The sequence below is a fragment of the Aethalodelphis obliquidens genome, unplaced genomic scaffold (genome assembly GCF_003676395.1).
Source record: "Aethalodelphis obliquidens isolate GAN/ISIS:26980383/991018 unplaced genomic scaffold, ASM367639v1 scaffold125, whole genome shotgun sequence".
Classification (NCBI taxonomy): Eukaryota; Metazoa; Chordata; class Mammalia; order Artiodactyla; family Delphinidae; genus Aethalodelphis; species Aethalodelphis obliquidens.
This window is the reverse complement of record NW_020838069.1, coordinates 360,293-374,147: the sequence shown is the minus strand read 5'-3', so window position 1 is coordinate 374,147 and position 13,855 is coordinate 360,293. Positions and strand designations below refer to the sequence as shown.

Here is a 13,855-nt window from a genome sequence, read left to right as displayed (position 1 = left end):
CCAGGACATTGGTGGCCACGATCTTCCGGGTTATTGACGGGGGTCTCCTTGAGTCTTTGGCTGGAGAAGTCAGCCCAACGCCTCAGGTACGGTTACCTGCGGCCGGCAGATGTGCAGCCATTTTGAGTGTTGAATGTCAGTTGGGCTTGTCAGCTGGTGTCTGGTGGGGGAGTCTGCACACCTAACCTTCTTATCCCAAAAAGTCCTAAAATGGATCCGGGGACGTCTTCTTAATAGTGATAAGCTTCACCATGGATGGAGCTTTCATTTCGTTCACGTTGGATTACAGACTGTTTTTTGTCTTTTGCGTCCTAATGATTTGTTTCATTTTTGGCTTTTATTCAGTTTCATATATTAAAGCCGAATTGCAGAAAAATGAGTCCAAATGTTGTGAAAAGAAAATGTAAAAACCAGTAAAATCTAGTGCTCTTAAATACCGGGGAAATAAAACTAATCACTGATTGGAATGAAGCATGTTGGTAACAAAATGTACGTAGAACAAGAATAAGATAAAATCATCTGAAAAAATAGTTTTAAGTACTGAAACTTCTAAAAAGTGGTCACAGAAATGTTGCAGATCACAAGTTTTATGATACTTTGTATAAAGCGCCATAATTACAGTAGTTTTGATGAATTCTAGTATTTAATTATTTGCTGTATTAGCATTTTTAGCAGGGTAACATTTTAAGTGAACTGAAATGCTTATTTACCTAGATTGCTGCTGTGGAGTTTGTGTAATTGCATCCTGTAATCTGGTGTTAAGTATTTAACGAGAAGTTTCAGGGCAGTATTGTTATTGTTTTAACTTTAACCACTACCAGAATTAGAAACTGAGCAAAATGAATACTTTATCATATTGATGTAATAGGCCAGTGAGTGGATCACTTAGTAACTTTTTCTGGAGGCAAACATCAGTTGAACGGTTAACTGTTACTCCAGCTGGTTGACCTGCTTTGTGACTTTAGAATAAAATTCTCAGGAATTGTTAGAAATCAGGTGGATGAGAGCTAGGACTGGAGTTGATACAATTGTAAAAACCAGTTTAGCAAATGTAATAGACTTCTTTTTGTTTCAAGGCTTCGCAGGTGACAGACAAGTACATGGTATACCAGCCCCATAGCTGTCTGAGCAGTGGAATGTGTGAGGAAGGCACAACTTCTGACTGATGAACCTTAACCAGTCTTCTTTGCAGAGGGGTGCAAGGGGTGCCAGAGCCTTCCGTAACACCTGAGGGAGATATCACCGGTATCTAGGCAACAGGGATGAGCCTCCCTGAGGCCAGCTTGCTGAGGTGAAAAATTTCCATTGTTTGGTTCATAAAGAGGATGCACTGGGGAAGAATTTTTCCTTTAAGTGACGTTGTTTTACCTAATGGGGTAATCACCTTAGACAAATTGAACACATTTTTGTGTAGTAGATGATTGCTTTCATGTGATTACATTTTAAAGCATGTTTTTGTTTTTTAAATTATATTTTTGCCTATTTGCATACCAAGTAATAAAAGTAACAAGTAATACTAGTGTTTTGTAATATATTCTGGTAGCAAGGAAGGGGCCTTTTCTCCCAAAATTGAATTTAGCATTTGCCTCAGAATTTGAACGAAAAGAGTCTCCTAAAATGATGGATACTTGGTTTGGGTTTGTCAACCATCCATCCATCACCAGCTTCTGCAGTTACCAACTCCTAGCCAATGTTGTTTCATTTACACTCTGCCTTCCTCCCCTCCCCTTAAAAAAAAAAAAAAAGCTGAATTTTTTTAGGAAACCTATCCCCAAAGTGTATATTATCCAAAAGTATTTCATTATACATTATTAGTGTATCTCTAAGACAAGGAGCTACCCATGGTTTTTACACCATTATTATGCCTAAAATACAACGATAATTCCTTAATTTTTTTTTTCAAATATTCAGTCATGGTCAAATGTCCCTGATTGTCTCATTATTTTTTTATAGTTGTTTGTTCAAACTGGGATCCAGATAAAGTCTGCATATGGCATTTGATTGAAGTGTCTCTTTTGTCTCTTAAATTTATATATGCTTACTCTGCTTTGTAATTTATCTGTTCACACTGTCATTTATCCTGTAGGGGTTCCCATATGCTGGCTTTTGCTCATCACACTGTGTGCTTGAGACCTTTTGACTCTGGTGGCTGGCTTTGAAGGAGTCACACCTGTATATCTTTTCAGTGAAGAAGTTGTGTTGGAACTGCCAAGGCTCATTCAAAAGTGAGCCCCAAACCTTGAACTCTGGGGGCTGTCAGGGACCTATAGGGCCACACAGTGCAAGACCCTCCTCTTCCCTCCGTGTCATGTGGTCCAGATTTTCCATGTGGAACAGAGAGGAGATTCTTACCCTTGGCCTCCAGGAGGATGAAGATGTTTTGCTCCTTGTCTCCTTACAGACCTCCTTCTCTCACACTGACCTTGTACCCTCTGCTCACAGGCTGTTCACAATTATGGGGGCCTCGACCCAGTGCTCTTCTTTCTTTGCACATTACTCTTGGGGTGCCTTCTGCCTTCCCTTTGTAGGTAATTCCCAAATCTGTTTTCAAGTTAAGTTCACTCAAGCTTCACTCCCACTGCTTCCAGCTGTCTGCTGTACATTTCTTCTTGATTGCTTGATTATCCTTTATATTTAAGTGTCTGCAGCTCAACTCACTATCTTCTCAGCTGTTTCTGACTTCATGAACAAAACATCCTTGTTCTGACTTGTGAAGACTCAGTATCTGACTCATCCCTCTAATTTGATTCCCTGAATCAGGGATTCTGAAGATAGGGTCCATAGTTGCCCACTCCACAAATTGTATGCAGAGTTCAGTGAGGCTGTGAATTTTCAGGAGAGTCCCACAGTTGTCTCAGATTCTCTAGGGGGTCTGTTGCTCCCTCAAGGGTTAAGGACAGTGTGCTACACTTCGCCATCTATCAAGTCCTGCTTCTTTACCTTCTCCCCCTCCTTCCTTGGTTCTTCTGTGTAGGCTGGGCAGGGCAGCTGGCTCTGTGGGTGCAGTGGAGAAGACAGGAGACTGTGTGCCCTGCCATGTATGCCACTGAGTAGGGGAGGTTACATTAAAGAGGTCCGAGACAGGTGTCTGGAGATAGCAGTCCTGTTGTCTTGGTGACCCTAGAACCTGAGGGCTGTCAGGACAATTTCCCACCACCCCCTGCCCAGCAGTTGAAGTCAGAGCCTTTCTGAAGCCAGGTTTTTCCTTGTCTCTGCCCGGTTAATTTTCCTAACATAAAATGTCGCCACCATACTCCAGAATCCAGTGGCTCACATACTTTATAGGTTGGGTCAGAGTGAAACAATGGGTGAGATCTTTTAAAATCTATGCTCCCAGCGATTCTACTTCTAGGACTTTTTCGTACAGAAATACTTCACAGGTGTGCAAAGACAGATACAAGGATGCTCACTGCATTATTGTGGTAAGAAAAAAGTTGGAAATAGTGTCAGTAGGGAAGTCGATATATACATTATGGTTTTGTGTGACTATTATACAGCCTTTAAAAAGACTCATATATAGACAAATGTAGCAAGATATCTAAGTCATATAGTTTAGTTGGGGGGGAAATGGCAAAACAGAGGACAGCTATTGAATGATTCTACTTATATGGGAAACTGGAGTACTCAAATTAGAGACAGCAAGTTGAATGGTGGTTACCAGGGGCTGGGGAGTAGGGAGAGTGGGATTTATTATTTAATGTGTATAGTTGCAGTTTGAGATGATGAAAAAGTTCTGGAGATAGTGGTGATTATTGCACAACAGTGTGAATGTACTTCATGCCACAGAACTGTATACCCCAAAATAGTTAAAATGGTAAATTTTATATTGTGAGTATTTTATCACTATTTTTTAAAAGTTAGGTGAGAAAACTAAAGCTGATTTTACTTGGGAAAAAAAAGGCAAAACAACACATATAGCCTGATCCTATTTGTGGAAAGAATAGAAAAATGCACTGAAGAAAATCTACAGGATAAAGAGACCCCGAACTAATAATGGTGGTCATTTTATCACACTTGTAACCAGTTTAAAAATGTCTTCTTTTAAGAGCTAAGCAGGATGTCCCTTGGTACTCCATTCTTCTGCCTGTTGCGGAAGCCCCGTTTCTTCATCCGCCTCAGAAAAGTGCAGGCTTAACATGCCCTCAGCCACTTATACTGTCAAGTCCACCCTCTGGCCTCCATCTTCCATTGGACTTTTTGTAGGAACTGGAATGGTGGACAGAGGACAGCTCACGTTTGAGGAGTGCGTTGCATGTAAGCCAGGCAGTAGGCTAGATTTTTAAATCTTGTTCCCACCTTATGGCACCTACATAAAACTACCATGACTAGTTTACAGATGAAGGCAGGCACCAAGAATAGGTAAAACACCATTTATACCCAAGTATAAGGCAGGCCTCAATTTGTCAGGGAGATTTTATTTTATTTTATAATTTATTATTTATTTTACTTATTTTTAGCTGTGTCAGGTCTTAGTTGCGGCACGTGGGATCTTTTCCTTGCGGCGCGCGGGCTTCCCTAGTTGTGGCACGCAAGCTCCAGGGTGTGTAGGCTCTGTAGTTGTGGCGCGTAGGTTCCAGAGCACGTGGGCTCTGTAGTTTACAGCACGCAGGCTCTAGCTGAGGCGTGCGAGCTCAGTAGTTGTGGTACGTGAGCTTAGTAGTTGTGGTGCGTGGGCTTAGTTGCCCCACAGCATGTGGGATCTTAGTTTCCTGACCAGGGATCGAACCCATGCCCCCTGCATTGGAAGCACACACTCTTAACCACTGGACCACCAGGGAAATCCAAGAGTTTTTGTTCTTTATGCCAACAAAATGCCCCTTGGTTAAGACTGAAATCGTTGGGAGGATGATAACTTCTAAATGTGGTATCCAGGTCAGAACAGGTAGCAAAATAAGCACCTGGTAACAACAGAAAAGTCATGCCTTGATTTGATTTTGTGCTAGTGAAATGTAGCCATTGTAGAAGTGATGTGGTCAACACCTACAGCACCCACCCACAAAAAATAAAAATGATAGGAGCTACGGCTGCCTTGCCTAACACCCTCACTGTGCTACGTCTTTTACCTGTGTTCTTTTCATTCCTGGCCACTCTGCAAGGTGGTCAGAAGTCTCATCCCACTCTGGACTGAAGGATTTCAGGCTTTGGGTTTTCTTGAAACCTTTCTGACTTGGAGACAGGCCTCCAGTACCTGCTTTCACAAGCCCCTTTGGGCAACTGGAGTCAGCCTGGGCCTCTTCTGCTTGCTCTCTGTCATGGCAAATTCACAAAACTTTCTTTGCACTGCTGGATTTTTTTTTAACTCGTCTTGTGAATGTATTTAACTGAAACTCATGATTGATCAAATGGGAGATCATTTAGTATTACCTGTATTCTCTGTGTATCCATCTGTTTACCTTACTTGAGACATATACTTGTAGAAATTGAGTGTCCAATCCCAAGCCTAAGGAAGAGTAGAACTTTTCTTTTAATGGAATAAGATGTGTTAGAGACCAGGAGGCATAACACTTGGCTCTAGTGTTGTTATTTCTGCACTTAGTTTTCAAGAATATGCCTGCTCGATACCTGAGCTGGATCCCAAAGGCAAACCCCCCGAGCCACATCAGTCTGTCTTAACCCCACCACAGCCCCTTGCCTTGAGCCTTGTTCATCTTTAAGATGAGCTGCTCCAGGGCCACAGGGCTTTCCTATCCATGGCTGCACACTCAGAAATGAGGTGGCCCCATGGGCTGGGTGTGCTTGTCATACTCTCTTGGGGAATGCAGAAATCTTGCATTGCCCTGCAATGTTTGTTTTATAGGAATAATAGACCATTTTTGTTTTACAAGTATAAAACTAACATTGGATATGCATTTTTACTATAACCTTCCCTCCTTCTCATCTGTCCCATTCTCTGATTGAGATCCCAGGTCATGTCTAAACAAATTCAGTGTTTTTGCTGAGGCTGCAGCAACATTTGTCTTGGGATTAACCTAAGTCCAAGCCTGCCGGCTTTCACTTTGGTACGCATTTGCTTAATGTGCTTTAAACTTGGTATATGTGGACTGTGCCTTACTCCTCCTTCCCCTCTCATGAGCGAGAGTTCACAGTTCAGCTTCTTCTACAGGGTGCCTGTGGAGGTGTGTGGACCCTATATCTGTTGGCTCTAGTGCTAAACATAATCATCCTGTTTCCTTGAGAGATTGCCCGAGTAAGCAACAAAGGAAGAAGAGAGATGGATGAAGTATACCAGGCCAAAGAATGTATGTTTTTATGAACTTGAGCAACCTGACAGGAAAAACATACACCAGTAACTGTTAAAGCACTTACTTGCACATTGCTGAGATTACTGTCTACCTAAGTTAGGGGTTTTTTTAAAAATTTATTTAATTTATTTTTATTTTTGGCTGCATTGGGTCTTTGTTGCTGCGCACAGGCTTTCTCTAGTTGCAGTGAGCAGGGGCTACTCTTCCTTGTGCGCTGGCTTCTCATTGCAGTGGCTTCTCTTGCTGCGGAGCATGGGCTCTAGGCGCGCGGACTTCAGTAGCTGTGGCTCACGGGCTCAGTAGTTGTGGCTCACGGGCTCTAGAGCGTAGGCTCACTAGTTGTGGCGCACGGGCTTAGTTGCTCCACGGCATGTGGGATCTTCCCGGACCAGGGCTCGAACCCATGTCCCCTGCACTGGCAGGCGGATTCTTAACCACTGCACCATCAGGGAAGCCCAGTTAGTTGGTTCTTGTTGAACATTTTCAGTTTTTCTTCTGTTATGAATAGAGGTTTTACATATAAGGCAGTGAAAGATGTCCTTTCACGAACAGTGTCTGTTCTCCAAGGTGAGTGCCTCTAGAGAGACAGCTGAGGTACTTGCCAACCCCCTGCTGAAGGTGTGGGTTTTTCTTGCTCTGTGTCCTTATCGGAGCATGAGAACACACATATCTCTCCCTTAGGTTCTTTGAGTTGCCCCTGCCCTTTGTAGAACCTGTGCTGGGTTTTATGGGTGGCTTGGGATGCTGCACCTACATCGGGAGGCCAGAGGAGGACGGTAAGCCCAGGCTGCAGGCTCCTGGCGCATTTGGAACATTGGACCTTGCAGAGGTGCCAGCTGCCACCTGACAGACTCTGGGCAGTGAAAAACTGATGGATATGGCCAACACATCTGGGACAGATGAGGGCTGGGAAAGGAAGGAACAGGCTACCTCTCTCCCAGGAATGATTTTTCTCACTCTCCAAGAGTGTTTTTACTTTGAAAATACATTAGGCTCTTTGTATAGAGCCAAAGAAAGGGAATAGTGGTAAAATATCAAAAGTGGAAGTGCCCCGTTGGCCTTCCCTCCCAATCCTCACGTCTGTTGACTGACTGAAGTCATTGCCCTACTCGCAAGCTGCGTGATTCCAAAGGAGTCAGTGTGTAGTTTGCTTCAGAACTATGGGTGCAGTTGAACTTGATTTCCCTAAAGAAGTTTTTAATATTTTGCTGTGCCTTATTTTGGAAAGAAGTCCCAGGACTCATAGAGGATGATTGACGAATGGTCATGTGTTAAGGTATAGCGCTGTGGGGCTTCCCTGGTGGCGCAGTGGTTGAGAGTTCGCCTGCCGATGCAGGGGACGCAGGTTCGTGCCCCGGTCCGGGAAGATCCCACATGCTGCGGAGTGGCTGGGTCCGTGAGCCATGGCTGCTGAGCCTGCGCGTCCAGAGCCTGTGCTCCGCAACGGGGGAGGCCACAGCGGTGAGAGGCCTGTGTATCGCAAAAAAAAAAAAAAAAAAAAAAAGATATAGTGCCGTGACCTATGTGGTGTCAGGAATTTTCTCACTCCCATATCTCGTTCTTTTCCCGGCTGGTCATGGAGGAGCACTGACTGTAGTTAGAGTAGTTGGGTGATCAAAGCTGCCATGTTGATGCTGTTAGCCTGTGATGCTTAGCAGACCCCTGAGGGGAGTATTTACCTGAGTGAGGTGTTGTGAGGACCCAGAGGAAGTTGTGCCCTCTGGGCACAGGATCTGGTGTAGCGCAGGGCACACGTGTCCCTCTACCAGCAGGTACAGCCCTCATTGTGCTGGCCTGGGTGGGTTGGGGCTGCCTGGGTTCTGTGGCTGGCCATGAGGACTGAATCATTTTTGGCACCACTAGTTTCAGAGGATGAGTTCATGTGTCATCTGGTTTGGGAACTGGCTGAGAAATGAGCAGGGGTAAACGTTGACCACAGGCAGGGAGCATATAATCTTGCCTGAAGCTAATGGACTGTTACTTAACTGGCACGTGAGAGAACCATGACTAAGGTAGGAGAGTCCCCCATAGATCGAGACCTCAGAACAATTTTGGCCATAGTCTTCAAGGGTCACTTCTGCATGTTCCTGTTGTGTATGTTTCCCACATGATGGTGGGATTTGTAGTCTGCATCAGGAGGAGGAGACTGGAGATGGAAAATTGCCCTTGAAGAGGGGAAACAGGCTTTTTTTTGGAGGGGGAACAGGCTTTTTAAGGAGGACTGATAATTCTTGGTGTGTGTATGGAATACATTTAGGTATTTATAAGTAAATTTGATATTCTGATAAAGGGGACATGTGACACCTTAGAATCAATAATTTAGATTTTCTTGAAGGAGTAGTGCTCTACTTTTAGCTAGAAAAACTTTTTAAATTGCTAAAACTCTGTAATTCAAGCATTGTAACTGAGGAATATATTTCTAGGTAGGCTGAAAGCTCCTTCTCCCTGTCCCCCTCCAAACTGGGATGCTCTAGTCTTTCATTCCAGAAATCTGGTCTGATGAGGCAAAGAGATGTGGCAGTGTGATCATGCTGCTGGTTCGACAGAGAAGCCTCTGAGAGGCTGCTGTTTCCCTTATGGAAAAGCTTGTCCGGATTTTTGGAACAGAATCTGCTGTTTCATTTGTCCCTCAGAACTGGTGGAAGGATCTGCATTGTTGTGACTTTTCTTGAAATACTTCCACTTACAACTTGTAGTTTCTCCTTTATTAAAACTAGAATAAAGGGACTTCCCTGTGGTCCTGTGGCTAACACTCCATGCTCCCAATGCAGGGGGCCCGGGTTCCATCCCTGGTCAGGGAGCTAGATCCCACACACCTCAACTAAGAGTTTGCATGCTGCAACTAAAAAAGATACCGTGTGCCGCAAGGAAGAACCTGCACGCAACAATGAAGATCCTATCCTGCGTGCTGCAACTAAGATCTGGTGCAGCCAAATAAATTAAAAACAAACAAACAAACAAGAATAAAATGCTGATGGGGGGGAAATGAACACTTGGTGTTGGACCCCAGGCATTTGTGTCAAGTTAATAGAAGGCTTCTGTGTCTTGTCTCTCTGGCCCTGCTGCATGCTTTGGTGGAGCCAGTGCCTGCTATGACATGGGGGTGACGTTTCCAGCCTTCTTAGCAGTGACTCTTTCATCTCAAAGTACCTGTCATTTTCCATGATGAGGCCTAGGTGATCTGGTGCCTCAGTGCACCCATCTGTAGTGGGAGTGATCCTAGTGTCTACTCCAGAAGGCTGTGTTAGGAGGGAGGGAGTTACAGAACAGACTAACAGCTTGGTAAACGGTAGCTCTTTTCTCTGACATGGTTGTATCCCATTGTCACTGAAGATTGAGTTGGTCACTTCCTCCTCTGACCTTTCAGCACCTTGTACACATTTCAGGGACAGGATGTGTTGAGGTGATTATCCTCCCTTGTTTACATGTGGTCAGTCTCCCAGGGTCTCCATCATGGAGTGGAACTCTGAGCATGCAGTGTGGGTTGCATCAGGGTTTTTTGGCAGATGAGTTTAAAACCTTCAAGAGCTCAGCAGCCATCTGGGTTTCTTATTTCAGTCATAGTGAATTATTTTTCCCCCTAATATTTTCACTCCCAATTATAAAGGTAACAAACACATGCTCTGAGTTCGAGAAAATTTCAAGAAGTTTGGAACATTCAGAAAACTGAAGAGATGGGAATAACAATCTTACCACTTAGTACTGGGCAGATCCAGCTTTTGTGGTGGCTAAAGTTTATATAGTGTAACAAATATATATAATTGATTTATATAGATATATAATTATAAGTACCATCTTTAAACAAAAGAATTTACAATTATGAAAACAATAAGGTAAGAAAGTGAACTTATCTACAAAACAGAAATAGAGTTACAGATGTAGAAAACAAACTTATGGTTACCAGGGGTAAGGGGAGGGGAGCGATAAACTGGGAGATTGAGATTGACATATATATACTTCTATATATAAAATAGATAAATAATAAAGACCTACTGTATAGCACAGGGAACTGTACTCAATACTCTGTAATGGTCTATATGGGAAAAGAATCTAAAAAAAGAGTGGATATATGTATATGTATAACTGATTCACTTTGCTGTACACCTGAAACTAACACAACATTGTAAATCAACTATACTCCAATAAAAATTTTTTAAAAAAAAGGGCTTCCCTGGTGGCACAGTGGTTGAGAGTCCGCCTGCCGATGCAGGGGACACGGGTTTGTGCCCTGGTCTGGGAAGATTGCACATGCCGCGGAGCGGCTGGGCCCGTGAGCCATGGCCGCTGAGCCTGTGCGTCCAGAGCCTGTGCTCCGCAACGTGAGAGGCCACAACAGTGAGAGGCCCGCGTACCGCAAAAAAAAAAATTAAAAAAAAACCCACCCAATAATGTAAGAAAGTAAATGTTTGGATTGAAAAAAGAAAACACAAAAAGTTACACATTTCAAAAATCAATAGTACAGTATTTTTTCCCTACATTTCTGAGCAGCATATTGACTGCCTCATTCTATGACAGCAGTGTCATAATTTTTCTATAAAAAAGTCACAGAGGGACTTCCCTGGCGGTCCAATGGTTAGGACTCTGCGCTTCCATTGCAAGGGACACAGGTTCGATCCCTGGTCAGGGAACTAATATCCCGCATGCCACACATCGCAGCCAAAAATTTTTTAAATAAAGTAAATAATAAAAAGATCACATAGTCACTACTCTAGGGTGGTTAATTGTCATCTGCTTTCCATAAATTTATTTCATTTGTTAGCTGTCATTTAAATTTATTGTAGGATAACACCTGTTACAGTTTTTTAAATTTATTTTTTAAAAAATATTTATTTATTTATTTGTCTGTATCAGGTCTTAGTTGCCGCATGCGGGATCTTAGTTACCCAACTAAGGACTGAACCCCTATACCCTGCATTGGAAGGCAGATTCTTTTTTTTTTTTTTTTAATTAATTAATTAATTTGGCTGCGTTGGGTCTTCATTGCTGCGTGGGCTTTCTCGTTGTGGCGAGCAGGGGCTACTCTTCATTGTGGTGCGTGGGCTTCTCATTCTCTTGTTGTGGAGCACAGGCTCTAGGCACACGGGCTCAGTAGTTGTGGCTCGTGGGCTCTAGAATGCAGGCTCAGTAGTTGTGGCGCACGGGTTTCGTTGCTCTGCGGCATGTGGGATCTTCCCGGACCAGGGCTCAAACCTATATCCCCTGCACTGACAGGCAGATTCTTAACCACTGCACCACCAGGGAAGTCTTGGAAGGCGGATTCTTAAATCACTGGACCACCAGGGAAGTCTCATCTGCTTTCTGTTATTGACAACTTAGAACAGTTTCTTTCAGCCTCACAATTCATCATATGTCATGTAAATTTTTAGGATTGTCATCAAATTTGGTAAACGTGTCAAATTTTTTTCATGTATCAGCTGTGAGACTTCAAGACATTCAACATTTTTTTATACAGTGACTCCAGGGCCTTGGGAGGGGGTGGGCAGCCATGACCCCTGTGAGTAGCTGGTATTTTTGTTTTTAGGGTTTTTTGGTGCATAGTAAAATGAACATAACATAAAATTTACCATTTTAACCACTTCTGAGTGTACAATTTAGTGGCAAAGCTGGAACTTCTTGCCAGTCTTTTCCTCTGTAAGTCTTATGACATAGTTCAGCTAATATCATAGATTATACAATTTTGTATCTTCCTTTTTTTTTTTGGCTGCCCCACATGGCTTGTGGGATCTTAGTTCCCTGACCAGGGATCCAACCTGGGCCCCGGCAGTAAAAGCATGGAGTCCTAACCACTGGACCACTAGGGAATTCCCTGTGTCTTGCTCCTTTTAATTGAAGAGCATATCAGATTGTTTTAAAAATATAAAAGTGATAAACAATGTTTTATAGTATCCTAATAGTCCATCATACACTTTCGTATTGCTGGATGTGGAGGTGAGTGCGTTCACGTTGGGGTAAAAGAGATGTCCTGCCAGGACCTGATTTTTATGGAGCAGTGGTGGGAGTTTTCCTGGGGTTGGTGGTAGTTTGATGCCATATACCCATGACCCAAATGGGTCAGTCTGGTCAGCCACCTTCCTTGGTGCCTCCCACAAGGCAAACATTAACAGCTTTCTTCTCTTCCTTCCTGGCTTTATTTTGCTAAATCTCCTTTTGGTTTATTCATTTTGTCACCAGGGATTGTGCCTTATCTGCTGCCCAGCTTTTCTAGAAGTCCAGATCATGGAGGGGATAATTTTTCTCCTGCACTGTCTTGCAGAGACACCTTGTTTGAAGCTGGATGGCAGACCCACCAGCATTGCTGAAAAGGCCTTCAGCAAATACTCAGCACCAACCCCATGGCCTTTCTTTGCTTTGCCTGCAAAAGATGGGGATAATTATCTTTCAGTGATAACTTAGCAACCTGAAAGCCTTGGGTGTTTGGGATGTCAACTCAATACTAACACAGAATTTCTGAATTCTAACTAGTATATTTGTTTTAAACTATGGTAGGATTTTAATCTTCTCGTATCCACATTTTAAAAGTTTATTCTTCAGTGACCATTCTTCTGCCTGATTTTCTACAAGAGAGAATTTTCCAAGAGGTTGGTTGTCATTAGATTAAGAGTTTAGGCTTTGTTTACATGAAATGTTTCCACACCAGCAGGACCCAGATGAGTATTCAGGTGCAGGGTCCTTCATTTATACTCCCCAGTTAGTGCAGAGTTAATAAGGTGGGAGATTATAAATGCAAAATTAATACCCAGCTGATGCTCAGAATGCATTTTGTAAAATGTGTGGCGTGCCGCTTTTTAACGATTGTACTCCCTGTGCAGTTGGTGTGGGTTTGGATAATTGCAGTGGGTGCCTTTTGAGTTCTCTGTTGATCTGTGTGCAGCAGGTATTCATGACGCAGTAGTGATTTGAGGCACATCCTGTGGAGTGCTTACTCGGTGCTGGTGCTCTTCTGGGCTCTGGAGATTCAGCAGTAAACAGAGCAGTCAAAAATGTCTGACCGGGGGCTTCCCTGGTGGCGCAGTGGTTGAGAGTCCGCCTGCCGATGGCAGGGGACATGGGTTCGTGCCCTGGTCCGGGAAGATCCCACGTGCCGCGGAGTGGCTGGGCCCGTGAGCCATGGCCGCTGAGCCTGTGTGTCCAGAGCCTGTGCTCCGCAGCGGGAGGGGCTGCAGCGGTGAGAGGCCCGTGTACCGCAAACAAACAACAACAACAAAAAATGTCTGACCTTATGGACTTTTTTTTCTGGTGGGGCAGGGTGGAGGAGACAGAAAATAAACAGGACAAATAAAACATATAGTATGTTAGGTGGTGATAAATGCTGAGGAGAAAATAAAGCATGGTTGTGTAAGGAATGTGGATGGGGAGATATGGCACTTTTAGATGGGGTGGCTAAAGAAGACTTCATTAAAGGTGATATTTGCATACAGAGCTGAAGGAGGTACAAGAGTGAGCCAGGGAGATATCTGGGGAAAAGTGCACCAAGCAGAGGGAATGGCAAGGACAGAGACCCTAAGGTAGGTATGTATCAAGCATGTTTGAGAAATAAGAAGAAAGCCAGTATAATTGGAGCAGATTTGCTGTTGATTTTTCTTTTGTGATGGGTGTTTTACTGAAAGGCTTAT

The 13,855-nt window shown here is 43.6% G+C and overlaps 1 protein-coding gene across 6 annotated transcripts in view; it reads left to right on the top strand.

Moving 5' to 3' along the window:
* Positions 1 to 13,855, top strand: part of IP6K2 (inositol hexakisphosphate kinase 2) — a 29,173-nt gene that overhangs the window by 501 nt on the left and 14,817 nt on the right. Inside the window, exons 1-2 of one of the 6 annotated variants that reach the window (XM_027098827.1) lie at positions 912 to 1,291; positions 2,087 to 2,225. The exons of 3 other annotated variants lie outside the window; for them this stretch is intronic. The gene's annotated coding sequence lies outside the window, so the exon portion shown is untranslated. Of the gene's footprint in view, positions 1 to 2; positions 87 to 911; positions 1,292 to 2,086; positions 2,226 to 13,855 lie in introns of those variants that run through there. 2 more of the 6 variants (XM_027098831.1, XM_027098829.1) reach the window with 2 other exon arrangements.